The sequence below is a fragment of the Ahaetulla prasina genome, chromosome 7, assembly GCF_028640845.1.
Source record: "Ahaetulla prasina isolate Xishuangbanna chromosome 7, ASM2864084v1, whole genome shotgun sequence".
Classification (NCBI taxonomy): domain Eukaryota; kingdom Metazoa; phylum Chordata; class Lepidosauria; order Squamata; family Colubridae; genus Ahaetulla; species Ahaetulla prasina.
Window position 1 is genome coordinate 28,737,910 of NC_080545.1, and position 27,537 is coordinate 28,765,446.

At 41.3% G+C, this 27,537-nt stretch overlaps 1 long non-coding RNA gene across 1 annotated transcript; it reads left to right on the forward strand.

Annotated features, from left to right (window-relative positions):
• Positions 1-237: 237 nt before the first annotated feature.
• Positions 238-27,537, forward strand: LOC131202523 (uncharacterized). The gene is made up of 3 exons (XR_009156170.1): positions 238-332; positions 9,052-9,130; positions 27,451-27,537. It is a non-coding gene; the product is annotated as an uncharacterized LOC131202523 (long non-coding RNA).

The window sequence follows — 27,537 nt, forward strand, 5'->3', positions numbered from 1 at the left end:
GGTAAATAGACAGGCAGATCAGACTTCATTAAATATATAACAGCTGGCTTCCAGTGCTGAGACAAAATAGATGCCAGGCTGAGAGACCTTACATAAACCCATCTAGCAGTTGTTCTTTTCACTAAGCAATGTGATACAGTGACAACTTTATTGACTAGTTTGCTCTGTCACCTTTCCTGTTTCACCACCCTTTAGGAATAATAGAATAACAACTTTGCATTCAGGACATAAACATTTGCTTGTCTTGAGGCACTTTTCTCAACTGCACATTTTGTATTGCTCAGTTGGTGAGTCAGAAAAAATTGTGGGACTAATGAATTGATGTTGAATAGGTAAGTCACTCCTCCAATTTTGCAGTCAGGAACTTACCATTGCTTGCCTCTTTAGGCAGATTGGGAATTATGCTGCTCAGGTGCCACCTAAGAAAAAGTCCAATAGACTGATTTTTTTTAAAAAAATCTTAGATTCACTTTGCTTTTGTTATTCAATAGGTACCTTTTGTGAATGCCAACTATTGTTTTGTGTTGCAATGTGGGCTTCTCTTCCTCTCTCCCTTTTAAAACTTTGATCTGCTCTGAATGCCAATGGTTGGAAAAGCTTTCCAAGGCTGACATTTGTTGGATTTATTATTTCTTTTAGTACTTTTACTCTATTTTATACTCAGGCAAGCATAACAAAAAGGCTTAAAGTATCAGTGGTGGAACAGAACTTGCCCTTTGGTATATATTAAAAAAATGATAAAAAGGAAAAAAAGAGGATGGGAGCAGGAAAAAAAACCTCTTGTTTTGTTGGCAACTTTTGTTTCAAAGGCTTGGAAAGCTATATTCCTGAAAATTCTGGGTCAAAGTTCTTGTTTAGAGAGTGACAGAAATACAGAGTCAGAATGACTGCTTGTGGAAACTGTAAATAGGTACATTTTCTCAATTTAAACAGACAACATGTAATTAAGCATTGCTTAAGTGTTCTTAGAAATTTTTCAGATGGGAGATAAACAGAATTAATTGGTTTCACCTCTGATCCTACCTCTTGCAATCCCTTGATCTTGTGATCCTGATCTACCCTGCCTATCATTAGTTGCCTTTTGCTACACCATTTCAGATTGGCACCTGGTGCCATTGCATATCTCTTAACATCTCTTAGCTTGGTTACATAAGAAAGCCATAACACTTGTGGGAGGTGGGAATTTCTCCAACCCTTTTGGCCATCCAGAAAGGTATTAAAACGTGGCTCTGCTAGTTGGCTTGGGGCCCCAAGGGGGTCACTCACTGCTGGAGATGGTTAATGTGGTAAGAAGACCGTGTTCTTGTGCCGTCCATCTCCTGATTCTGACTTTTTGCATGGTTTTAAATTTTTTATTGCTTTTCTATTTATCGTTCTGTAAGCTACTTAATCAGGGATATGGGTGGCTTATAAATCTAATCTATAAATAATATTCTAATTAAGAAGGCAAGCTGAAAAAGTTGAAAGATTGCATGAGCAAATTCATCTAGACACAGAAAGATTTCTAAAATCATATCTTCCCTATAAAATTGACAATTGAAGGGAAGGTCTAATATCAGACTACGGTGGTTCTCAGATACAGTAGTACCTTAGTACTCAACTGATTTGAAAGTCATTGAATTTGGTACTCAATGCATTTTGAGGTGAAAAGTTTGCCCCGTTACCCATTGCTTGTTTGGTACTCAACACACAAGCTAGAACTAGTTGGTATCAGTTGTCTTGTGACTCAATAAATTATTCCTTATGGGGAAAATTTGTTTGGTATCCATTGCTTTTAATATTCACCACATTCCTGGAACTAATTAACAATGAGTACCAAGGCACCACTGTAGATTCATTAATTCATTACCCCAACCCCATGTGTCTTTCCAAACTTTTAATTTTCTTTCCACTGAATCCCCTTTTTACATTCACTTTTGTCTAGTCTTTCAGTGGGAGAGATTTGTGGTCTTGCATATTCTAGAGATTTCTATAGTTAATTTTCTTATTGAGAATAAACTGGAGAGAACCACATCGTTTATGTAAAACAGAATACCTGACCACTGCTGAATATTCATTTATTGATATGAGGAAGAACTACCAGTTAATTAAACAATAGGACAAAACATAAGAGCCTCTACAGAAGTCTTCTATCTTTTCCAGCATTGGGTATTCCTAAAACAATTCCTAAAAACTCAACAAATAAATCTTAGACTCAGTCATGGATGTTTTCTTTTTAATTCTAACTTTTTATTGTAGGAGGGATAGTATTCTGCTCTACTAAAAAAAAATCAATATATATTTTTTGTCTTTAGACATTCACACATTTAGTCTAAAGGGATTACTGATAGAAGCATAAAGAAAATCTGCGGTGAATCCACCGTCCAATGTGACTGTTGTCACATTGACACAGATGGAACAAACAGACTTTGTTTAGGCCATGGATCAGTAGAAAGAAGGCCTCCAAGAGTATGAGGAATACATTCATATTATTTAAAGGCCAAGAATGGTCAACATAATTCACTTCATGATAGGCTCTTGTGTAAGATAGATAACTAATAAGAACTCTTTGAAGGTTACATTCAAAGCCTAGAACAGAATTCTGCTCACAAGTCCCTTCTCTGAACTGTCCTTTTCAGAACAGCAGTTGGAAACAAGATAGAAAACTAGCAGGAATAAGAAGCCAGCTGCCATGCACTTTGAGAAATAAATGATACTGCTGTCTCATTTATTCATTTGCATGTATGTGTATTTATTTAATTTTATAGTGCTTATAATCCAGGAGTGAAATCCAGCAGGTTCTGACAGGTTCTGGAGAACCAGTAGTGGAAATTTTGAGTAGTTTAGAGAACTGGCAAATACCACCTCTGGCTGGCCCCAGAGTGGGGTGGGAATGAAGATTTTGCAATATCCTTCCCCCAGGAGTGGGGTGGGAATGGGGATTTTGCAGTATCCTTCCCCTGGATTGGGGTGAGAATGGAAATTTTGCAGTATCCTTCCCTGCCATAATCACCAAGCCTCGTCCACCAAGCCATACCACACCCACCAACCCACACCCACAGAACCTGTAGTAAAAAAATTTGAATTTCACCACTGTTATAATCTATTCCAATCTCAAAGGACTCTGGATGCAGTACAGCATCAAACAAAACAACCACATAATGAGAATAAATATCTGAATCCAAATAAATATTAAAAACAAATGATAACCAGAAAGAAAAGCAAGCATAAAACCACAAAGTGCCTGTTGAAATATAAATCTGTAGCTGGTTTATGGAAATATAGCAAGTCAGAGTTGCCATATTTTTATGTGGGATACACTGTATCTCTAAGATTGACTTGTATTCTGGGAATCTGGAAAATAGCCATTATTATTCACTAATTTTTAAAATAAGGAGGTACAAAAAGTCCTCATTTAACAACCATTCATTAGTGACTGTTTGAAGCTACAGTGCTACACAACAAATGTTGCTTATGCGCAGGCTGAAATAGAGGTCAAGGGACATAAAAAAAGATATGACTCATGCTCTGCAACAGATATCTGCATGGTCCATTCCTGCTTTACAGAAATAAATGCCGCATCCGCATTCTGAAAGCCGTCGGACCACCGCCTGGCCCCGCTGATTCTTCTCTGGTGGCCCGGTGAACTCAGAAGATCTGGATTTGAGGGGCTGCTGCTGCAGCCGCCCCCTCCGCTGCCGGTGGGCACACGACCGCCAAACAGCTGATTCAAACAGCCGCTGCCGCCGCCCGCCGCTGACCCACGCCGCATCCGCATTCTGACAGCCGTCAGACCACCCCCTGGCCCTGCTAATTCTTCTCTGGTGGCCCAGTGGACTCAGGAGATCCGGATTAGTGAGGCTGCTGCTGCCGCCGCCCCCTCAGCTGCCGGTGTACACACGACCGGCAAACAGCTATTCAAGCAGCGATTCTAACAGCCGCCGCCACCGCCCACTCTACTTCCTCCTCCATACCCAAAGGTCTTTTAAATCTCCACCAATCTCCACCATAAACATAGTGGATCACAGCATCCACAATTGCTATCCTGCTTACTCCATTTTCACATCACTTCCTTCTCTGCACCTCCAGTATCCCTACTCCAAATTTATTCCAGTGTAAGTGAAAGAGAGTGAAATAGTAATTGAGAAAGATTGTTTTAGAAAAGATACTTCCTCAATTATCGAATAATTATAAAATTATTCAATAATTAAAATAATTATAAAATTATTCAATAATTAAAATAGAAATAATAAGAAAGATACTTCTTCATTACTTATCACATAATTTATTTAAAATAATAATATTAAATATATCTATCTATCTATCACTATGCCAGCCAAAAAATCCAACTCTGATAAAAACTTAGAAGCAAGAATAATAGCTACAATTGAACTAAACTTGGAAAAAAGAAAACTTGCTATTGAACAAAACCTAGAGAAAAAAATACTAGCCACTGAACAAAACTTAGAAAAAAATCCTATCAGTTATAGAACAAAGCTTCACCAATCTGATAAAACAAATTACAACACAAAAAAATGATTTCTCGACTGATCTAAATCTCTTCCCAACTCATCTACCTTTACATAATACTGATCCTTCAACCCTACCTAAACAACAATTTACTACTGACCAACTAATTAGAGATGCCTTAGAGAGAGGCCAAAAAATTAATAATGCAATATTATTTGGTCTAGATAACACAAATGAATCCGATATCACCAAAATTCAAAACTTAATTGGAAATTATAATTCATCATCCATCTCCCCAAATGAAATTATTTCAGTCTCCAGAGATGGTCCTGAATATAAAAACAGTGACGGATCAATAGCACCAAGATTCTGCAGAGTCATCTGCATAAGCGAGAACAACAAGCGTAAGTTCATATATACCATCAACTCTATTGCTAAATCTAATCCTGCCTACAGTAAACTTAGATCACGCCTGATCTATCTTTCCTGCAGCGGATACGTTCTCGTGAACTCCGCACTGAGCTTAAGCGAAGACAAGATAATGGTGAATCAAACCTATATATTGATTACCGTGCCAATTGCATTAAAATTAAATCCTTCAATCAAAATTCACCACCAAACCCCCATCACCCATAACATCCAACCAGCCATCCCAACAACCAATCAAGTACCCATCAGCCAACCATCCATCGAAACTGTCATCCAATCAGCCATCGAACAAACCATTCAACCAGCCATCCGTACAGCTATCCAACAAACTATTCAACCAGCCATCCGTTCATCCATCCAACCAACCTTCCAACCAGCCTTTCAACCATCCATCCAACAAACCTTATCAACAAACAGTCTAGTACCCAACATCCAAGCACTCACTACCCAAAACTTCCATCCACCCATCCAACCTCCAATACAACCACCAGTTATACATATCCTCAACCAACTAACATTCAAAACTAGGTATGCACGCCTCTTACCTCTTTAACACCTCTTTCTACAGATTTTAAATGTAAATTGATGAATGCAAGAAGTATTCTTAACAAATTACCTGAATTTATCCTCCTGCTAAACAGTGGTACATTTGACATTATATTTATTTGCGAAACATGGCTAATCTCTTCCATCCCTGATTCCATCATTTTAAACAAAGAATATCAAGTTCACCGTTCAGATCGTGAAAACCGAAGAGGTGGTGGAGTGGCTATTTTCTATAAAAGTCACTTAATCTAAAAACATACAAGTTGCCCACAAACTTTCTCTTCCTGAAACTATTGTATGTGATCTATCATCTAATACCGCACTTGATTCATTCTATGCTACAGAGCCCCCGACTACGATATTACTCATGCTAATATTTTAACCTCATTACTAACTTGGGCTGCCTCTTGCCCATATCCACTCATCTTCCTGGGTGACCTAAATTTACCTCTCATCAACTGGATAACTAACGAAAGTACAACTGATCCAATCCACACAACAATATACAACGCTGTTACTAACCTAGGTCTTGAACAACTTGTAACCAATAATACAAGACTAAACAACTGCCTTGACCTCATCTTCTGCAACAATAACAATACCATTTATGGACTACAAATAAGAGAACCCTTTTCCAACAGTGATCATTGCATGATTGACTTCCATCTTAATATCGTTGTGACTTAAACCATCATATCAATAGCATTCCCATTTACAACTTCAAAAAAGCCAATTATGACTCTATAAACAATGATCTTTCATTTCTAGACTGGCAAAATCTGTTCTCAACCTGTATAACTGCTGAAGACCACTATAGAGTTTTTCTACTGAAATCAACAGAGTCATCGAACTATATGTACCACTAACTACCATCAAGATTAGGAAAAGCAAACTACCCATATCAATAAAAAGCTTCAATCTAAAAAGATCCTCTGGAAAAGAAACAAAAGGGCTATGTAGCTAATTTTAAAAACGCTACAGAACTATATGCAACCAAATAAAACTGAATGCACAAATTACCACACCAAGCAAGAAGAGGATCTTCTGCACAAATTCAATCGTGCCTTCTATAATTTTGTCAACAACAAGCTTAAAAACTCTAGACGATGCCACCTCTAAAAGATCCTGATGGCAATGAATACAATGATGAAGTATCTAGAGCAAACCTCTTTAATAAATTCTTTGCATCAGTTTTTGTCAACAGTGATGGCACTCATCCAACATTCCAAATTTGTACAATCAATGAGCATGACAACTTAACAATTGTTGATTTTACAGAAGAAAATGTTGGTAAAGCTCTAAGTAAATTGAAGCCATCTCTATCCATTGGACCTGATGGTCTTTGTGCTTACTTTTTTAAAAAACTCTCTAGTAATCTAGCAGAACCCCTAAGTATAATCTTTAATATAGCCTTTAGAACCAGTTCCCTTCCCAGTCTCTGGTCGCTAGCCACAGTCATTCCAATTTTCAAAAAAGGCGACCCCAGCTTAGTTGATAATTATAGACCTATCTCCCTATGTTGCGTCGCCTGCAAGGTTATGGAATCCATCATCAACCAATCCATTACCTTACACTTAGAAATGCACAACCTTCTCTCAAATAAACAATTTGGCTTCAGGAAAAATTATCATGCAATCTACAACTTCTCTACTGTAAAACCTATGGACTACTAATCTTGATCTAGGTAAATCAATAGATGCAATATACATAGACTTCTGCAAAGCTTTTGACTCAGTAGTACATGATAAACTTCTCCTAAAATTAAAATCCTATGGCATTTCAGGACCCTTACACCACTGGATATCTGCTTTTTTGTCAAACAGACAACAAATAGTTAAAATTGGTAATGCTCTTTCAAATCCTGTTCCTGTCAAGAGTGGTGTTCCTCAAGGCAGCGTTCTTGGACCTACTCTCTTTATAATATACATAAATGATCTTTGTATTGATATTTCAAGTAACTGTGTTCTCTTTGCTGATGATGTCAAACTTTTCAACACCACTGACAATGCATCCACAATTCAAAAGGACCTTGATCATCTATCTGCCTGGTCTAAAATTTGGCAACTACAAATTTCAACCAGTAAATGCTCAGTCTTGCACATTGGAAGAAAGAACCCAATCACAAAGTACATGCTTGATGGACATTGCCTCAGATGACCCCCACCCTGTCAAAGACCTTGGGTTTTACATCTAACGATTTAAGTTCCAAAGCCCACTGCAACTACATAGCTAAGAAGGCTCTAAGAGTTGTCAACTTAATTTTACGTAGCTTCTTTTCAAAAAACACCACGCTACTGACCAGAGCATATAAAACATTTGTTAGGCCAATTCTTGATTACTGCTCTCCTGTCTGGAACCCTTACCATATATCTGACATCAACACAGTTGAGCGTGTCCAAAGGTATTTCACGAGAAGAATTCTCCATTCCTCTGAAACTAATAAAATACCTTATTCCACCAGACTTGATATCTTGGGTCTAGAAAACTTGGAACTTCGTCGCCTTCGACTGGATCTGGGTTTAGCATATAAAATCATCCGTTGTAATGTCCTTCCTGTCAATGACTTTTTTAGTTTCAATAACAATATCACAAGAGCTACAAACAGATTCAAACTCAATGTCAACCGTTCCAGTTTAGATTGCAGAAAACACGATTTCTGTAACAGAATTGTATATACTTGGAATGCATTACCTGACTCTGTGGTTTCTTCTCATAACCCCAAAGGTTTCACTCAAAAACTGTCCACGGTTGACCTCACCACTTTCCTAAGAGGACTCTAAAGGGGCGTGCATAAGAGCACAAACGTGCCTACCGTTCCTGTCCTACTGTTTCTTTCCCTATGTATATACACGTTTTTAGTACCTCATTTCTCCTCATATATACGTTCATATATTTATAACCTTTTATGTAACGCTTGTATATATTGTTATGACAAATAAATAAATAAATAAATAAATAAATAAATAGATAACCGAGTCTTGAGATTTATCATTTATTTATTTATTTATTTATTTATTTGATCATATTTATATACCGCCCTATCTCCCGAAGGACTCAGACTTAATCCTTTTCAGAAATAGAAGTTTTCAACCATTTACAGTTTGTCCTGATCATGGAACTTTAGGCATGCAGATGGAAGCAATAATTTCAGCTGCTAAGATAAACTGCTTTAGAGTTACTGTCACACATTTCTCTTTGATGTTTTAGATTCACTTCTGCCCTTTTTAATACTGCCTTTTGAAGTGTGCTATCACCAAACGGCCAGGGGATCAATTCGTATTCTGACACCATATGAAATGGTGGAGAAAATAAATCTTTGTATTGTTCAAGCCATTGTAGAAAGTGGCTGCCAAGCTATTTCAGCCTTTTCCAATTTTCCAATAGAAGCAAATGAAAATATAGTACACTTCCATTACATTGGTCAAAGAGAAATGGGAAATTAGCAACCACAAGCTGACAAGTTTCCACATTTTGCTATTTTTGTTCTGAAACTAGAAAGGTAGCTAGGTGGCTTTTCTGAAGTGGAGCACCTGAGCTTTCATTAAATGGGAGACAGGTAGATTTAAGTCCAATGCATTACATAATACAGGTCATAATTCTCCTTGCTTTTCCCTTTCCCTCTAACAGAGGTGCCACTCAGATTTTATAACCCTTTGCATCGCCAAAAGGAACCTAGGAAAATATGGAAAATGAATAGCAGTGAAAGGTATGTCACGGGTTGGGGTGACGGTAGCTTGAGTACTGGGATAGCAAAATTATTTTATGACCCTCTGATATCATTACTTCAGTGATTCATGGATGACATATGATATCCTGAGTGAAAATACCTGGAGGGAGACCTACCACAGCATGTTAAATAGGCAGATACCATTAGAAATGTTCTGCACCAGCATCCAGCTATTAAGGTTGGATTTAGGATTTCTAATCAAATTTCACTGGTCTTCCAATTGTTTTTTTGCAAAACCAAACCAAACCAACAGCCCAATGTTTGCTTCCCATATAACTGGCAAAGCCTGACAACGAATGAAAACACATACTGATTACTGTTCAAATGCATGTGGTATTTTATGCTTTTCCAAAATACACAAATCAAAGATTTGCAGAGAGCCTCTGAAGACTTGGCCATAGCTGGAATGCACTCATACAAGCTAGAATATTCACCCAGGGCTCAAACAGCAGCTGTGTCACATTAAAATGTTTTCCCAGATGCCCCAAAATGAATTATCAGAGTGGTTACAAATGCAAACCAAGTAATAACTCATGCAATTATTTTTGCTCCGCTACTTTCTGAGTGAAGATGAAGCCCACATAAATATTGGGAGTGCTCAGTGTGAGGATTGAGCTATAATTCTGGAAACTATATCTGGCATTCCTCCATTTTTTTTTCCAAAGCCTACAGTGCCTCCTGTAGCATCTCAGACAATTCATCAGACTTATGCAGCTGCATTTAAAATAAGTCAAAATACTTTTTTCTGCTGTTATTGTCTCCTATAACAGGGGTCTCGAACCTTGGCAACTTTAAACCTGGTGGACTTCAACTCCCAGAATTCCCCAGCCAGCTTTGCTTTGCTTTGATTCTGGGAGTTGAAGTCCACCAGGCTTAAAGTTGCCAAGGTTTGAGACCCCTGTCCTATAGGACAGTGGTCACCAACTGGTGGTCCGTGGACCACTAGTGGTCTGCAAGAAAATTTTGGTGGTCCGCAGAAAAATTATTTGCATTTTTTATATTGCACTAAGTCAGAGATCCTCAAACTACAGCCCCTAGGTTGGATACATGCAATGAATGTTTGTGTTGCTGCAGAGGGTCTCCCACTTTGGAGTCTTCTTGTGTGGGTCGCAGGGGGGCAGACATTCTGACTTGGGGTCTGCTTCAGCTTTCTGGTGCGGGGCTTTGGGCGAAGGCTGGAGTGAAGTGGCACTGGTGGTGAAGTGCCGGAGGGCCTTGTTCCAGTGGGACAGCATCATGGCCTGGAACTGACTGACCATCTCAGCCTGCTGAGCCTCTAGGTGCCAGTACCTGGCCTTGCACTCGTGCAGGTCTTCCCTCTGCTTGGAAATCCTATGCTCCTAGTCCTCAATGAGGTGCTTCTGCTGAGCCTCCTTCTCGGTCAGATCCAGTTTGAACTGAGCTGTTTTGCCAACTCTTTCTCGTGGTGGCTGCTTAGCTCCAGCAACTGCTTCCTGTTAGGGCACGAAGGAGCCTGGTTGGGAGGCAAGGAGTGGCTGGGAGGGGAGGGGAAAGTAGAGGCCGGAGAGGCGCCCCTCAACATGAGTGATTGAGTTGACCATGCCCACCCAGTCACATCACCACCTCGCCACGCCCATTCAGCAGGTCATTAGGCAGATCATATTAGTGGTCCGTGGGATTTAAAATTATGAATTTAGTGGTCCCTGAGGTCCGAAAGGTTGGTGACCCCTGCTATAGGACACAGTTACTGGTGGCATACATGAAAAGCAGCACAGGGAAACATCTCACTTGCATAAACAGAATAGACAGCCTTAGTTATCTCTGGGAATATATGTAGAATTCAATATTTGCCAAGTCTGATAGAAACAGGCAACTTCTTCATGTCCCAGAGTGATTGGAAAACAGCTATTCACTTCATAGGGACAGATCATCATGGGAAAAATATATATCTGTGTGGTCCTAGGCAACTCCTAGGCGGCATATCATCAATGAATCAAATATATCACAGCAAATTCCAGAGATCTCTACTTGTAATGTGTCAGAAGCCCTGTCCCTAACCTGGTCTTTTGAGTCTTTTTTTTTTTTTACATTTATATCCCGCCCTTCTTCGAAGACTCAGGGCGGCTTACACTATGTTAGCAATAGTCTTCATTCTATTTGTATATTTATATACAAAGTCAGCTTATTGCCCCCAACAGTCTAGGTCCTCATTTTACCTACCTTATAAAGGATGGAAGGCTGAGTCAACCTTGGGCCTGGTGGGACTAGAATCTGCAGTAATTGCAGGCTGCTGCTGTTAATAACAGGCTGCATTAGCAGCCTGAGCCATAGAGGCCCCTTCAACAATATATTTGGGGGAATATATAGTATGAACTCCTGCACACACTGCATTCTAATCTTGGTTGTTATATGCCTGCTATATCCTCAATCTAAGTAATTTACTAGCAGCACATATTGTTTGCTTTTTTAGTCTTTGCTAAGTTACATGTTGAGCTCATGGGGGCAGCTATTTTCTACATTCAACTCAACTTCTCTTTTGAATTTTATAAATCAAAATTTAAGAGTTTCACATTGGCTGTTCATAGCCAGGGCAATAAAATGAAATAAAAATTTAAAAATATAAGGTTTAGTCACGTACAGAGTTAGGGTTCTCTGATCTGTAGACTGTAAAACCAGTTATCATCTGAAAGCTATTTAAAATTGACCTTAACCATGATAGTAGTCACTCTGTCACAGAGACTTATTTCTGGCATTGAAGGAAATGCCAATGAAACACCTCTCTTTTTGACTGATTACATGTCACCAAGTTGCTGTTGACTCTTAGCAAGCACTTGGGTTTTCTCCACAAGGACTGCCATTGTCAGAAATGGTGCAGGGTCTCCTGCTTGGGCAGGGGGGTTGGACTAGATGACCTACAAGGTCCCTTCCAACTCTGTTAATCTGTTAATGATTTATCCCTAAACTGCTCTTCAGGTTTTCCAATGGTACTCACATCACATCTCTAACTGAATCCATCTAGGTTGCTGGTGGCCGTCTTTTTATTTTCTTTCTATCATTTCCAGAATTAGAGTGTTCTCCAGAAACTTCCACATAATGTGTCTAAAATAGAATAATATGAACCTGGTCATTTGTGGCTCAGCTGAGAACTCTGAGTTGATATTTTTGATGATTTGTTTGTTTGTTTAGTAGGCTATCTGTTATATTCTCAGGAGTCCAACATCAGAGTTCAAAAATATCAAATACTGGCTTCTATTTGGCTTCTTCATTAAGCATTAAAATATCTGCCTTTCAGACGCTGAAAGCGATTTTTAGATTTTGTCTCTAGTAAACCCATGCAGAGCTGTTTCTCATCCTTCCTGTCATTCTTCCTAAAATGTTGTTAAGGAAGCAATCTGTGTATTAGCTGCCTGATCAAATTATTTCGTTATAGTCTGCTGAACTCCATGAAATGCATACAGTCTGGGCCTGTTAATTCTTATGCTTGGAAAATCACACAAAATATTCTCTTGTTGCTTCCTGACCTACTTGTAGAAGGGCTGATGATGAACATAGCTCCAAACAGCTGGTATATAGTGAGAAATGAGGACTGTGTGAAAACCCTGCATGCTCTACAGAAGCTATTCACTTGATGGTCCGTGGCTTAAACAGATCCAAATATACAATGCTGAGAAGGTATTTCTTTATTGGGAGGTATATAGGATGAGATCGGTTTTTCTTTTACATCCTTATTTTTCTTTCTTCTCAGGACATGATTGGTCCATCTAACTTGCTCTAATATGCTAAGCCCAGATTTTCAAATGAAGAAAAAAAATTGTGGTATATCCCAAGATTAAACAACCTGTAACCTTTGAGTCCTGGGAAGGGAGATAGCATTAAAAAATTGCTCAGGTTGATTCCTACCTGACTTCCTCAGGTATAAGACAGGGAAGAAAAGCAGGATCCTGTTACTATATCTACATCTCAATACAATTTGCTCCTGGTCTTCCAATAGAGTCAATTTCCTGATCTGACTACTGTTGTACAACTGTCTGTTCAACAGTGTTTTCCATCTCAACTGAAGCATGTTATTAGAGTAAATAAATCTGTGCTGAGAGTAGGATATAAAGGTTACTGATAGAAGCATTCCAAAATTCCTTATTTTAAATGTTCTTTCTTTCCCTTTGTAAATGTGGCCGCGCGGGTAATAGAGGGAGCACCGTGTTGCTCCCATATAACACCTATCCTGCGCGGCCTACACTGGCTACCGGTAGTCTTCCGGGTGCAATTCAAGGTTTTGGTTACCATCTTTAAAGCGCTCCATGGCTTAGGACCGGGATACCTTCGAGACCGCCTTCTGCCGCCGATTGCCTCCCAACGACCTGTGCGCTCCCACAGAGTGGGCCTCCTCAGGGTGCCGTCGACCAAACAATGCAGGTTGGCGACCCCCAGGGGGAGGGCCTTCTCTGTGGCGGCACCAGCCCTGTGGAACGAGCTTCCTCCGGGATTACGACAACTCCCCAACCTCCGGACCTTCAGACGGGAACTGAAGACTTTATTATTCCAGCGTGCGGGACTAGCCTAAGAATAAAATGTTTTAGTTAAATTTTAATGGGGGTTTTATTGGTTTTTATTGTTTTAGTGATCAGGCCAGGATAATATTTAGTTTTAACTGGGTTTTAATGGTTATTTATTATATTGTTTTAATATGCCTGTGAACCGCCCTGAGTCCTACGGGAGATGGTGCGGTATATAAGTTTGATAAATAAATAAATAAATAAATAAAATAAATAAATGTGCTTAATTACTTTCAATCCCCTTTGCAATGTTCACAGTTCATAACACATTAGTAAGATAATAAGAGCATGTTAATCAGAGAAGAGAATTTTGCTTTCCTAAAGGAATATAATTTGGCAACAAAACAATATTTATCAGCATTTTGAAAACACCTCCTTGATGAGTCATTGGGATATTTACATTAGGAAAGATGCATTGCCTACTTTCTCCTAGGTTGCATTTAAGAGTGAATAATTTGCTAAGATTAGGTCTCTTTGTCTTCCAGATAAAATTAAGTGCCACTTAGGATCTCCAGGAGTGAACAGGCTGATTTAGATGGCTTGCTGCCTTGGATAGATTTTCGAAGATTCTTGGATGTAGGGGGTGTCCAATGATCTTACAAACTGGTCTAATAGAAAAAGGAAGTGACACAGGCATTGAATGTGATTGCTCCTGGGAAGCTTCCTCTCTTGGCCAATCCTAGTGGCTCTATCATTTAACAAATAGCCTTAAGAGATAAAGGTAAAGGTAAAAGTTCCACTCGCACATATGTGCTGGTCGTTGCCAACTCTAGGGGGTGGTGCTCATTTCCGTTTCAAGGCCGAAGAGCCAGCACTGTCCGAAAACATCTCCGTGGTCATGTGGCCGGCATGACTCAACACCAAAGGCGCACGGAACGCTGTTACCTTCCCACCAAGGTGGTCCCTATTTTTTCTACTTGCATTTTTACGCGCTTTCGAAACTGCTAGGTTGGCAGAAGCTGGGACAAGTAATGGGAGCTCACCCTGTTACATGGCAGCACTAGGGATTCAAACTACCGAGCTGTCGACCTTTCAATCGACAAGGTCAACGTCCTAGTCCCTGAGCCACCGTGTCCCTTAAGAGATAGAGATAGCCTTAAGAGATAGAGTGACAGAAATTATGGCCTAGAGAACCAATGGAGAGAAATGAACTTGACTTGAGCATGAAGACAACCTCAAATTTGAGCCATACACCATAGTGATAGGGAGGGGACATGCCTTGTTTGTGACCATCTCTATCCTTATTTCATCAATGGAGCATAGGGAAGGGACGCAGCAATTAAGTCTCCCAATTAACCATTTTGATCTGTTTTCCCAGCACATTGCCAGTAAAGCCTGTCCAATTCACTCTAGATTTTTTTTCATAGGCAGCATTCTTTGTGATGTATGGACCTGTGGATTCTGATGAAGTAAATAAGTGCTTTCACAGTTGTAGGCTTTTTTCATGCCCCACCAGATAAACTAGATTCATGCTCGGGCAGGGGGAGGAGTGAGTGAGAGGAGAATGCTGCTGGCAGTGTTGAAGGAGGCTGTGACATGCCCATTCTTAAGAAATCCATCTTAATCTAGCCATTCTTGACAAAAACTATCCTGATGATTTTCTTTCTTGAGGGAGTTTTCTAAGATGGCGGTATACTTACAGGAAATGTAGCTTAACTATACGATGTTCAGCCAGGTTTCACACACAGATATGAGATGGTGATGACATTAGCTGCTCCTGTGGTTAATTTTTGTCCAGATTTGGATGGCGTAGTGCCCCCGTCCTCTCTGTCTTAAATCTCTTGGCAGCCTTCCCTACCACTGACCATGGCTTTGGTCTCATCTTCATTTCATTTCATTTAACATTTATATGAAGGTGTTGGTTCAGGATACAATGCTGTGCCAATGATACTCAATTGTATTTCACTTTGCAGGATCTTGCCAGAGATTCTATCAGTCTCTTAACTGAATTTCTGAAGACATTTAGGGTCTGTATGGGAGGAAGGAAGCTGAAGCAAAGTGGAGTTACTTTTGGTCCATCAATATGCTCCATCAGCTCCAATGTTGCCTCTTGATGGAATGGACCTAAGGTCTAAGATTGAGGATGGGGGTTTCCTTCTGGGATCCCAATATTATTAAATTAGCAGGTGGAGAGTGTGGCTTGGGGCCTATTAAGACTGATGTGACAGGAGAAGAAGTGGGGCTTAAAGAGTAGAGGGAGGTGTTGTCTGTTTTCTCTATACTTTGAAATGTTCCTGAAGTCTGGATGGCTCTGAACCTCTATTGTTTGGGAAGGCTATGAAGACAATTATGGAGCCTGAGGTGATTGTCCTGCTATATTCAGTTATGTTTGTTGTGTTACTAACTGTATTTATAATGCAGACAATATTCTTATATGAGCCACCTAGAGGAGTGTTTCTCAGTCTCAGCAAATTTAAGATGTGTAGACTTCAACTCCCCAAATCCCTGGAGTGTAAGTCCATGCACCTTAAACTTGCCAAGGTTGAAGAACACTAGCTGCAGTCCAGTGTTTTCTGAGGTAGAAATTATATAGTGAGAGAATGAATGTCTTAGCTCATATTAAAGCTAATGTTTCCCCATTTTCTCCGATATTTTTGAGCAGTTGACATGTGCTTAGTCCAGATTTAATAATCCATAAACACAGTTAATGCTTTCCAGGAATCCACTATATGCTTCAACTGCCCCTTTTGTTCTATATGTTAGAAACCTTGGGGACAATTATGAAGATTCATTCTCAGTTCACACAGGAAGAATGGAAGGGTTTAATTTTAATTTTGTGTTTAACAGAAACTCACATATACGAAGTTTATCTTTGTATTTTGGAATCAAACACTAAAAATGTGTTTCAGATGGGGACAGCTTTGAAAAATGATGGGAAGCTTCAGCTAGTTAAAAAAATGCAATATTTAAATTTGCAGTATCAGTAGTAACACCTCATAAAATTGGACTGTCTATAATTCATTAAGGAGACCAAAATGACTTAATTTTGCATATGAAGAAATGACTTCCTTCCGGATATTGGCTACATAAGCTATAATTTCCACTGGAGGAGCTGCCAAAGATGACACCCTGGATGTGGTGAACCTTTTCTCGCATTAATCTGTATTTTTTTTAAAAAAAATTATTTAAATCTTAATCTTATCAAAAATAAGAAGTTATGAATAATTATTTCTTGTTTTGTCTTTGGATACCAGTAATAAAAGGCTGTGGCTGCATACATTGGTAGACTGGACTCTTATTCTGTATGCTACCTTGTAATTAACCTATGCTAGCCAAAAGAGTCTTTTCAACAATCAATTTAATGTTAGCCAGTAAATTGAACAGAGACTCTAGAGTCTAGAATAAAGCATGGAGTATGGAATTGGCATCATTCCATTGAACTTCAGCCTTCCAAATTCTTGAGAGACTACATCTAGATTAGTAAACCTGCTTTATTCAGGCAGGGCATGAACTGTCAGAGGATAATGAGAACTGCAGAAAAAACAATTACTACCAACCTGTCTTCCATTGAGGACCTGTATATTGCATGAGTCAAAAAGAGGGCTGTGAAAATATTTACAGACCCCTCACATCCTGGACATAAACTGTTTCAACTCCTACCCTCAAAATGATGCTATAGAGCACTGCACACCAGAACAACTAATTAAATTAATTATTAAATTAAATTAATTTAATTTTAATTTAATTTATTAAATTAATTATTAAATTAATTAATGTAAACCACTTCAATTTTGATTGCAGAAAATATGACTTCTGTAACAGAGTTATTAACACTTGGAACACACTACCTGACTCTGTGGTCTCTTCTCAAAATCCCAAAAGCTTTAACCAAAAACTGTCTACCATTGACCTCACCCCATTCCTAAGAGGTCTGTAAGGGGCGTGCATAAGAGCACAAAAGTGCCTACCGTTCCTGTCCTATTATTCCCTTTCATTATATCTAATTAATATAGTTATTACATACTTATGCTCATATATTATATAATTGTTACATGTTAAGGCTTATATATACTGTTATAACTAAATAACTAAATAACTAAATAACTGAATAACTAAATAACTAACTAACTAACTAAATAAATAAATAAATAAATAAACAAACAAACTAGACACAAGAACAGGTTCTTCCCAAACGCCATCAGTCTGCTAAACAAATAATTCCTCAACACTGTCAAACTTTTTACTAAACCTGCACTACTATTAATCTTCTCATCGTTCCCATCACCCATCGCCTTCCACTTATGACTGTATGACTGTAACTTTGTTTCTTCTATCCTTATGATTTATATTGATATTGTTTCCTGATTGCTTATTTGTACCCTATGACTAGCATTAAGTGTTGTACCTTAGAATTCTTGATGAACGGATCTTTTCTTTTATGTACACTGAGAGCATATGCACCAAGACAAGTTCCTTGTGTGTCCAATAACACTTGGCCAATAAAAAAAATCTATTCTATTCTATTCTATTCTATTCTATTCTATTCTATTCTATTCTATTCTATTCTATTCTATTCTATTCTAACCTGCAGGAAACGTATGCATTTCATTATTATAGAAAGGTTTATGATATTTGAGCCACATAAAAGACATAAACAAAGGGTGACTCAACAAGCAGTCAACTGACAGCTCTACATTTTAATTTCAGTAGTGAAATCCAGCACCAGTGAATCAGTCTATTAATAGCTCACGATCACTAGAATTACAGAGAATCTCTAAATCCTTTTCATTGCCTGAAGAGGATAATTTTATAAATGTGCCTTTTTGGTGAGACAGTTGCATCATTGATATTCCCAAGAAAAAGGTTTAAAAGTCTTTATTATTTACATACCTCTTAATTGTGTTGTATGTTAATACTGGCTTTATGTAGGTTTTAAGTGGCAAAACATTCAATTTACAGTTGATGAGACAAAAAGCCTCCCCTAATCTATTACTGAAATTCTCATATTTCAAACAGTTTCACAAAGTGATGCTTTATTTATTTCCTTTACTAAAGCAAGATTTATTGTTTTTATTACAGATATATGTCCCTATAAGCTGCAATTTCTGATAAAATCCTCCTCTTTGGTAGATATACTGTAATCGCCTTTTAAATTAATTACATGTAATCCCATGTGAACTTCTGTATCAGAAATGGCAGCACAGCTGCTATTAAATCATTCTTTTTCATTTCTCACCAGTTAAGTGGCTGTATCCAAACATATATAAATTACAATTTTGAAATGCACTAAAAACACACACACCGGAAAAAATACCACACAGAAGGGAAAGCCTAAAATGAAATTCACTTTAATATATTTGCCATAAATATCTCTGGGAAGTTACTCATATTATATTCAGATTTCCTCTTCTGCTTTAAATAATTGCCCCGAAGCTTGTTGTTATTCATAAATCGCCCAGATCAAATACCTGGCTTTCATCCCTCAGCAGAAATTTCCCAAAGGTTAAATTACTGCCTAGGGTGCAAGCATCTTTTATGTATTATTTTTTTATTTAATCAGACATGAGTGAATTGCTTTGCAGTAGGAACACTACCAGTGAAATTTTAGATTTATAGTGTATGGTGCTATACCTGTATCTGGCATTTTTAAATTCTGCATATGAATACTTAAAAGCCTTGTAAAAGTGTCTACTAAGGAAAAAAGGTATACACATCACTCACACAGAGAGGGGGGGGGGAATGCAAATATGTAAGACTGCAAGACATTGTCAGCAAAAGCAACCATAACTGTTTTTCTTAACAGTCTATACATCTAATTGTATGTGATTGTTAAGTGGTGTGTATTCTTGCTTTTCTGCACCTATATAGCCAAGTGAATTCACATAAACTTTTTTCAAACCTAAGAAAAAACTGTCATTTTACAATCCTCCCTGATGGGAAAGCAAAGAAAGCAGTAGCTGGGGGGGGGGGGGGACACACTTTTATAACACTGCCAAACAAATTATGAGGCAGTCACTAAGAGCTGGCTCAGTTTCAAGGCTTCTTTGCATTTCAAGCCTCTTTTGAATTATTTCAGTTCTGATGATTCATGTGTCAGCTCCAAGCTACAGTATATAGAAGACTCTTAATGCTCTTTTTGGTAATCTCCACTAGAGGGCATAAAGTACTATTCTAATTCTTTTAATCCCCCCTCTTTCCCTATCCCCTCCCCTTTTTTGGGGGAAGATTCAGTTTAATATCTTTTTCCTTTACACATACATATATACATACATACATGCATGCATGCATACAGTATCTCCATAATTAAAAAAAAAATACTGATTTAAACTCATGTTGGGTGACACATATTTTGAAGAAATACAGGTAGTCCTTGACCGTTCAGTGACCATTTGAAGTTACAATGGCACTGAAAAAACCTTGACTTAGGACCACTTACAACCATTGCAGGGTGATATAATCAAAATTCAGAAGCTGGGCAACTGGCATGTATTTATGAGAATTGCACAGAGGTGGGATTCACTTACTTCCCCTACCGGTTCGCAAATGTGAGCACACGCACCACCTCTGTGCATGCGCACGGCCTCCTATGCATGCGCAGTAGTCATGCATTACATCCGGGCAGGTGGGCGGAGCCTCCCACAGTCGCTGCTACCGGTTCGTGCGATCCGGACAGACCTAGCTCAATCCCACCACTGGAGTTGGACCATCCCATCGTGCAATCACCATTTGTAACCTTCCCAGACAGCTTCCAATCAGCAAAATAAATGAGAGGAACCAGATTTGCTAAAACACTGAATGATTCATTTAACAACTGCAGTGAATCACTTATCAACTATGGCAAGAAAGTTGCAAAGCTCATTTAACAACTGTTTTGGTTACCAATGGAAATTTTGGGGTCAATTGAAGTCATAAGTTGAAGACTATTTGCAAGGCTTTCTGTTTAAGCACTTCAGGGAGAGGCAGCATTGTAATTAAATTTTGACTAAAAAACCCCTCCTTCTCATTTCTCCGCTTCCTTCCTGTTTTATTGTATTCTATTTTTGCTTTCTCTGTGTTCCCATTGGTCCTCTATACCAGGGGTCTCCAACCTTGGCAACTTTAAAACATGTGGTCTTCAACTCCCAGAATTCTGGGAGAATTCAACTCTGGGAGTTGAAGTCTACAAGTCTTAAAGTTGCCAATAATAATAATAATAATAATAATAATAATAATAATAATAATAATAATAATAATAATAATAATAATAATAATAATAATATTCTAATTTGTATACCGCCCTTCTCCCGAAGGACTCAGGGCGGTGCACAGCCAAAGTAAAATACAAAACGAACAACACATACAATACTAAAACAACCCTTAAAAAACTTATTCAATTGGCCAAATTTAAAATACAGTAACACCCTATAAAATTTACAAAAATTTAAAACCCATAAAAGCAAGTTAAAATTTTAAAAATCAAGCCAGTCCAGCAAGACGGAATAAATAGGTTTTAAGTTCGCGGCGAAAGGTCCTAAGGTCGGATAGTTGTCGAACTCCAGGGGGAAGTTCGTTCCACAGGGTAGGAGCCCCCACAGAGAAGGCCCTCCCCCTGGGGGCCGCCAGTCGACATTGCTTGGCTGACGGCACCCTAAGGAGTCCCTCTCTGTGAGAACGCACCGGTCGCTGGGAGATAGAAGATGGCAATAGATGGTCCCGTAAGTACCCTGGTTCTAAGCCATGGAGCGCTTTAAAGGTAGTCACCAATACCTTGAAGCGCACCCAGAAAACAACAGGCAGCCAGTGCAGCCTGCGCAGGATGGGTGTTATATGGGAGCTCTGAACCGCTCCCTCTATCACCCGCGCAGCTGCATTCTGGACTAACTGAAGTCTCCGGGTGCTCTTCAAGGGGAGCCCCATGTAGAGAGCATTGCAATAGTCCAAGCGAGAGGTAACGAGAGCATGAGTGCATAGGGCATCCCGGTCCAGGAAGGGACGCAACTGGTGAATCAGGCGAACCTGATAAAAAGCTCTCCTGGAGACGGTCGTCAAATGGTCTTCGAAAGACAACCGCCCATCCAGGAGAACGCCCAAGTTGCGCACCCTTTCCATCGGGGCCAATGACTCGCCCCCAACAGTCAGCCGCAGCTGCCGCTGACTGTACCGGGGTGCCGGCATCCACAGCCACTCTATCTTGGAGGGATTAAGCTTGAGCCTGTTCCTCCCCATCCAGACCCGTACGGCTTCCAGACACCGGGACAGCACTTTGATAGCTTCGTTGGGGTGGCCTGGGGTGGAAAAGTACAGCTGCGTATCATCAGCGTAGAGTTGGTATCTCACCCCAAAACCACTGATGACCTTGCCCAGCGGCTTCATATAGATGTTGAACAGGAGAGGCGAGAGAATCGATCCCTGCAGCACCCCACACATGAGGCGCCTCGGGGTCGATCTCTGCCCCCGTCAACACCGTCTGTGTCCGGTCAGAGAGATAGGAGGAGAACCACCGATAAATGGTGCCTCCCACACCCAAACCCTCCAACCGGCGCAGCAGGATACCATGGTCGATGGTATCAAAAGCCGCTGAGAGGTCTAATAGGACCAAGGCAGAGGAGTAACCCTTATCCCTGGCCCTCCAGAGATCATCCACCAACGCGACCAAACCCGTCTCCGTACTGTATCCGGGCCGGAAGCCGGACTGGAATGGGTCTAGATAGACGGTTTCATCCAGGTACTGGGGTAATTGACGTGCCACCGCACTCTCTACAACCTTCGCCGTAAAACGAAGGTTGGAGACTGGACAGTAATTTCCTAAAACAGCTGGGTCCAGGAAAGGCTTCTTGAGGAGAGGTCTAACCACCACCTCTTTCAAGGCAGCGGGAAAGACCCCCTCCCACAAAGAAGCATTTGTAATCCCCCGGAGCCAGCCTCGTGTCACCTCCTGCGTGGCCAGCACCAACCAGGAGGGGCACGGGTCCAGTAAACATGTGGTGGCATTCAACCTTCCCAGCAACCTGTCCATGTCCTCGGGAGTCACAGGGTGAAAACTATCCCAAACAGTCTCAACAAGACGAGTCTCAAAACTCTCGCCCGGATCTACCCAATTTTGATCCAATCCATCCCGAAGCTGAACGATTTTATCGTATAGATAAAAATTAAACTCCTCGGCACGCCCTTGTAATGGGTCCTCCCGCCCCTCCTGTTGAAGGAGAGAGCGGGTAACCCGAAACAGGGCAGCCGGGCGGTTATCTGCCGACGCAATGAGGGAGGAAACGTAAGCACGCTTCACGTCCCTCAATGCCACTAGGTAGGTCCTACTATAGGACCTAACTAGTGTTCGGTCAGCCTCAGAACGGCTGGATGTCCAGGCACTCTCTAGGCGTCTTCTCCGGCGTTTCATCTCCCTCAGCTCCTCGGAGAACCAAGGAGCTGGTTGAGATCTGCGCCGGGTCAGAGGCCGCAAAGGCACGACACGGTCCAAAGCTCCAACCGCGGCCTGTTCCCAGGCTGCGGCTAGTTCTTCAGTCGTGCCGCGGGCCAGGTTCTCGGGAAACGGCCCAAGCTCTGTCAGGAACCTCTCTGGGTCCATCAGGCGCCTCGGGGTCGATCTCTGCCCCCGTCAACACCGTCTGTGTCCGGTCAGAGAGATAGGAGGAGAACCACCGATAAATGGTGCCTCCCACACCCAAACCCTCCAACCGGCGCAGCAGGATACCATGGTCGATGGTATCAAAAGCCGCTGAGAGGTCTAATAGGACCAAGGCAGAGGAGTAACCCTTATCCCTGGCCCTCCAGAGATCATCCACCAACGCGACCAAACCCGTCTCCGTACTGTATCCGGGCCGGAAGCCGGACTGGAATGGGTCTAGATAGACGGTTTCATCCAGGTACTGGGGTAATTGACGTGCCACCGCACTCTCTACAACCTTCGCCGTAAAACGAAGGTTGGAGACTGGACAGTAATTTCCTAAAACAGCTGGGTCCAGGAAAGGCTTCTTGAGGAGAGGTCTAACCACCACCTCTTTCAAGGCAGCGGGAAAGACCCCCTCCCACAAAGAAGCATTTGTAATCCCCCGGAGCCAGCCTCGTGTCACCTCCTGCGTGGCCAGCACCAACCAGGAGGGGCACGGGTCCAGTAAACATGTGGTGGCATTCAACCTTCCCAGCAACCTGTCCATGTCCTCGGGAGTCACAGGGTGAAAACTATCCCAAACAGTCTCAACAAGACGAGTCTCAAAACTCTCGCCCGGATCTACCCAATTTTGATCCAATCCATCCCGAAGCTGAACGATTTTATCGTATAGATAAAAATTAAACTCCTCGGCACGCCCTTGTAATGGGTCCTCCCGCCCCTCCTGTTGAAGGAGAGAGCGGGTAACCCGAAACAGGGCAGCCGGGCGGTTATCTGCCGACGCAATGAGGGAGGAAACGTAAGCACGCTTCACGTCCCTCAATGCCACTAGGTAGGTCCTACTATAGGACCTAACTAGTGTTCGGTCAGCCTCAGAACGGCTGGATGTCCAGGCACTCTCTAGGCGTCTTCTCCGGCGTTTCATCTCCCTCAGCTCCTCGGAGAACCAAGGAGCTGGTTGAGATCTGCGCCGGGTCAGAGACCGCAAAGGCACAACACGGTCCAAAGCTCCAGCCGCGGCCTGTTCCCAGGCTGCGACTAGTTCTTCAGTCGTGCCGCGGGCCAGGTTCTCGGGAAACGGCCCAAGCTCCGTCAGGAACCTCTCTGGGTCCATCAGGCGCCTGGGACGGAACCAACGCATTGGTTCCGTCTCCCTGCAGTGGTGAGTAGCGGTCCGAAAGTCCAGACGAAGAAGAGAATTATCTGACCATTACAAAGGCTCAATAACTAAATCGTTTAAAATCAGATCATTCGCCCACTGGCCAGAGACAAAAATCAGATCTAGAGTGCCTCCCCTGATGTGGGTAGGGCCGTCCACTAATTGAGTCAGGTCCATGGCCGTCATGGAAGACATGAACTCCCGAGCCGTCGAGGATGCCACGCCAGTTGATGGCAGGTTGAAATCCCCCATGACCAATAGTCTAGGGGTTTCAACTGCCAACCCGGCCAGCAACTCCAACAGCTCGGGTAGGGCTGTTGTCACGCAGCAAGGAGCCAGGTACGTGATCAACAAGCCCACCTGAGTCCTACGACCCCACTTCACATAGAGGGATTCACAACCAGCTATCTGAGGTACAGTGGTCTCCCTCGGTTCCAGGCTTTCATTAATAATAACCGCCACCCCGCCACCCCTACCTTGGGCCCTCGGCTGATGGAATGCTCAGAAACCTGGTGGGCACATCTCCACTAGGGAACCCCCCCTTCCGCGCCCAACCAGGTCTCCGTAATGCCCATAACATCCGTGGTCCCCTCCTGAATTAGATCTGAGATCAGGGGGGCTTTGTTAACCACGGACCTTGCATTGCATAACATCAGCCGGAGGCTGAACCTTGGCCAAGGTTAGAGACTCCTGCTCTTCACGCCTCAGAGTCCTTGAAATTTTAAATTAATGAAATAAGTAAACTCCAACTGGAAACACGCTGGAATTCTCTACTTTCCACATAAAAAGTCTCCTTTCCTGAATGCCCTGATTACTTTGCACCAAAGTATATGTGAACAGCTAGCTCTCAAGAGCATTTTTCAATTAAGAACAAAGAGCTCTGCACCAAATATCCTATTATTATTAATGTTGGTTTAATTGCTCATTAAAGTCAATGTCAATGTTACCGTAATCTATTTTATGAATGACTGCTTGGAAAAACTTCCCACAATATTCTTCACTGCTGTTATGTTCCTTTTTTGTCTTTAGTTTAAAGACAAAATCTGTTATAAACTTTGAACATTTTTTTTGCTTTGTTTTAATGCATGGCAGCTAAGTCTCTTATAAAAAACTTGCCCTGATCTAGTCCTTAGAAGATTCTCAAAGATGCAGCTTATTCTGGAATGGTTCGAGGAAGACTGGAAGAACAATTGTGCACAGATCTGGATATGAATGGCTTTTAATGATGATTAGTTTACAATTGGTCACTTAGCGACTATTTGAAGCTTCAACGGACCTATTTATGAGCGAGATTTGACACATTTTGGGTTTCAGCAACTGAGTCACCTTTATGTCTCTCTGCAGTGTCCTATCATCACATGATCACATTTTACAATGGTTTTGCCAAAAACCAGCATTTACTTCTAGTTTTCTGCAAAACTGCATGCATAGCAAACCACTGGCTCTTTTAATGACCATGGTGTTCACTTCATGATTGCAGTTTTGCTTAATGACTGTGATGATTTGCTTAGTGACCACCGTAAAAAAAGATTATAAAATTGGGTTGGTTACATGACAGATCTGCTTTACAACCATCATAAGCTACCACTGTGATGGGCAGGCTCCATTACGGTCATACCTTAAGGACTACCTGTACAAATCCCACTTCTTTGAATTGCAGGATGTTGAAACATTCTGTGCATGCATTTGAGCATTCCTGACTGCAGGGATATAAACTGAGAGATGATTAGTGAATCAAGTTTTATAATAGAGAAAAAATGTATTTGCAAGATTTATTTATAAGAAATCAATCAACTAAGCTTCCTAGATCAGCGGTCACCAACCGGTGGTCTCTGGACCACTGGTGGTCTGTGAGAAAATTTTGATGGTCCGCAGAAAAATTATTTGCATTTTTTAAAATATTGCACTAAAACAGGGGTCCTCAAACTATGCACCCTGGGCCGGATATGTGCAATGAACATTTATGTTGCTGCAGAGAGTCTCCCCCTTTGGGGTCTTTTTGTATGGGCTGGAGGGGGGGCAGAAATTCTGACTTGGGGTCTGCTTTGGCCTTTTGGTATGGGGCTTTGAGCAAAGGCTGGAGGGAAGTGCCACTGGTGGCAAGGAGCCGGAGGACCTTGTTCCAGCGGGACTGCATCATGGCCTAGAACTGGCTGACCATTTCAACCCGCTGAGCTTCCAGGTGCCGGTACCTGGCCTTGCACTCCCGCAGGTCTTCCCTCTGCTTGGAAAGCCTATGCTCGTAGTCCTAAGTGAGGTGCTTCTGCTGAGCCTCCTTCTTGTTCAGATCCAATTTGAACTGAGAAAGCTGTTTTGCCAACTCTTTCTCAGGGTGGCTGCTTAGCTCCAACAACTGCTTCCTGTTGAGGCCCTAAGGAACCTGGGCAGGGAGGCGAGGAGTGTCTGGGAGGAGAGGGATGAGTAGAGGCCGGCAAGCCACCCCTCGATGTGAGTGACATCGAGTTGGCCATCGAGTTGGCCACGCCAACTGAGCCATTCATTAGGCAGATCATATTAGTGGTCCGTGGGATTTAAAATTATGAATTTAGTGGACCTTGAGGTCCAAAAGGTTGGGGACCCCTGTCCTAGATCTTACTAGGAGAAGAATCAAGAATCCAAAACATCAGGTAAGATAATAATAATAAGGGAAAAGAAGACTTTTGGATGCAACAGCTAAATCTCTCCACAAGGGTTAGAAAAGTGATGAGAACAGGAGAAATTATCTTTGGCAGAGGAAAACATGTGGATACCTGAGAGCTAAAGAAGCAAGAACCACAGAATGCCAGTGGAGCTCATGAACCTTTACAGGGGTTTCCCTCCAGAGGAACACAGGCACTGAGCAAACCATGTGAATGCTGTGGAAGACATCTGGCCCCTTGTAGATCAAAGTAATTCAGAGCCACCTTGAGAAAGTAGAGTCAAGCCATGACGATAGGTGATTCCCTCTTGAAAGGAATGGAGCAAACAATGTGCAGACCCTTTATGATGTTCCAGGAGTTACTGTATGTTGTCTTCTATAAGTTGTATCCAGGTCAGCAAGACTCGAACTATTCAAACTCAACAATGCTGTTCTCTTTTCTAGATTCATGCATGGATACTTGATACAAGCAGAAGAGATTCTGGCTTGATCCATCCCACTTGAAATACTGCGTCCAGTATTGGTGAAGAG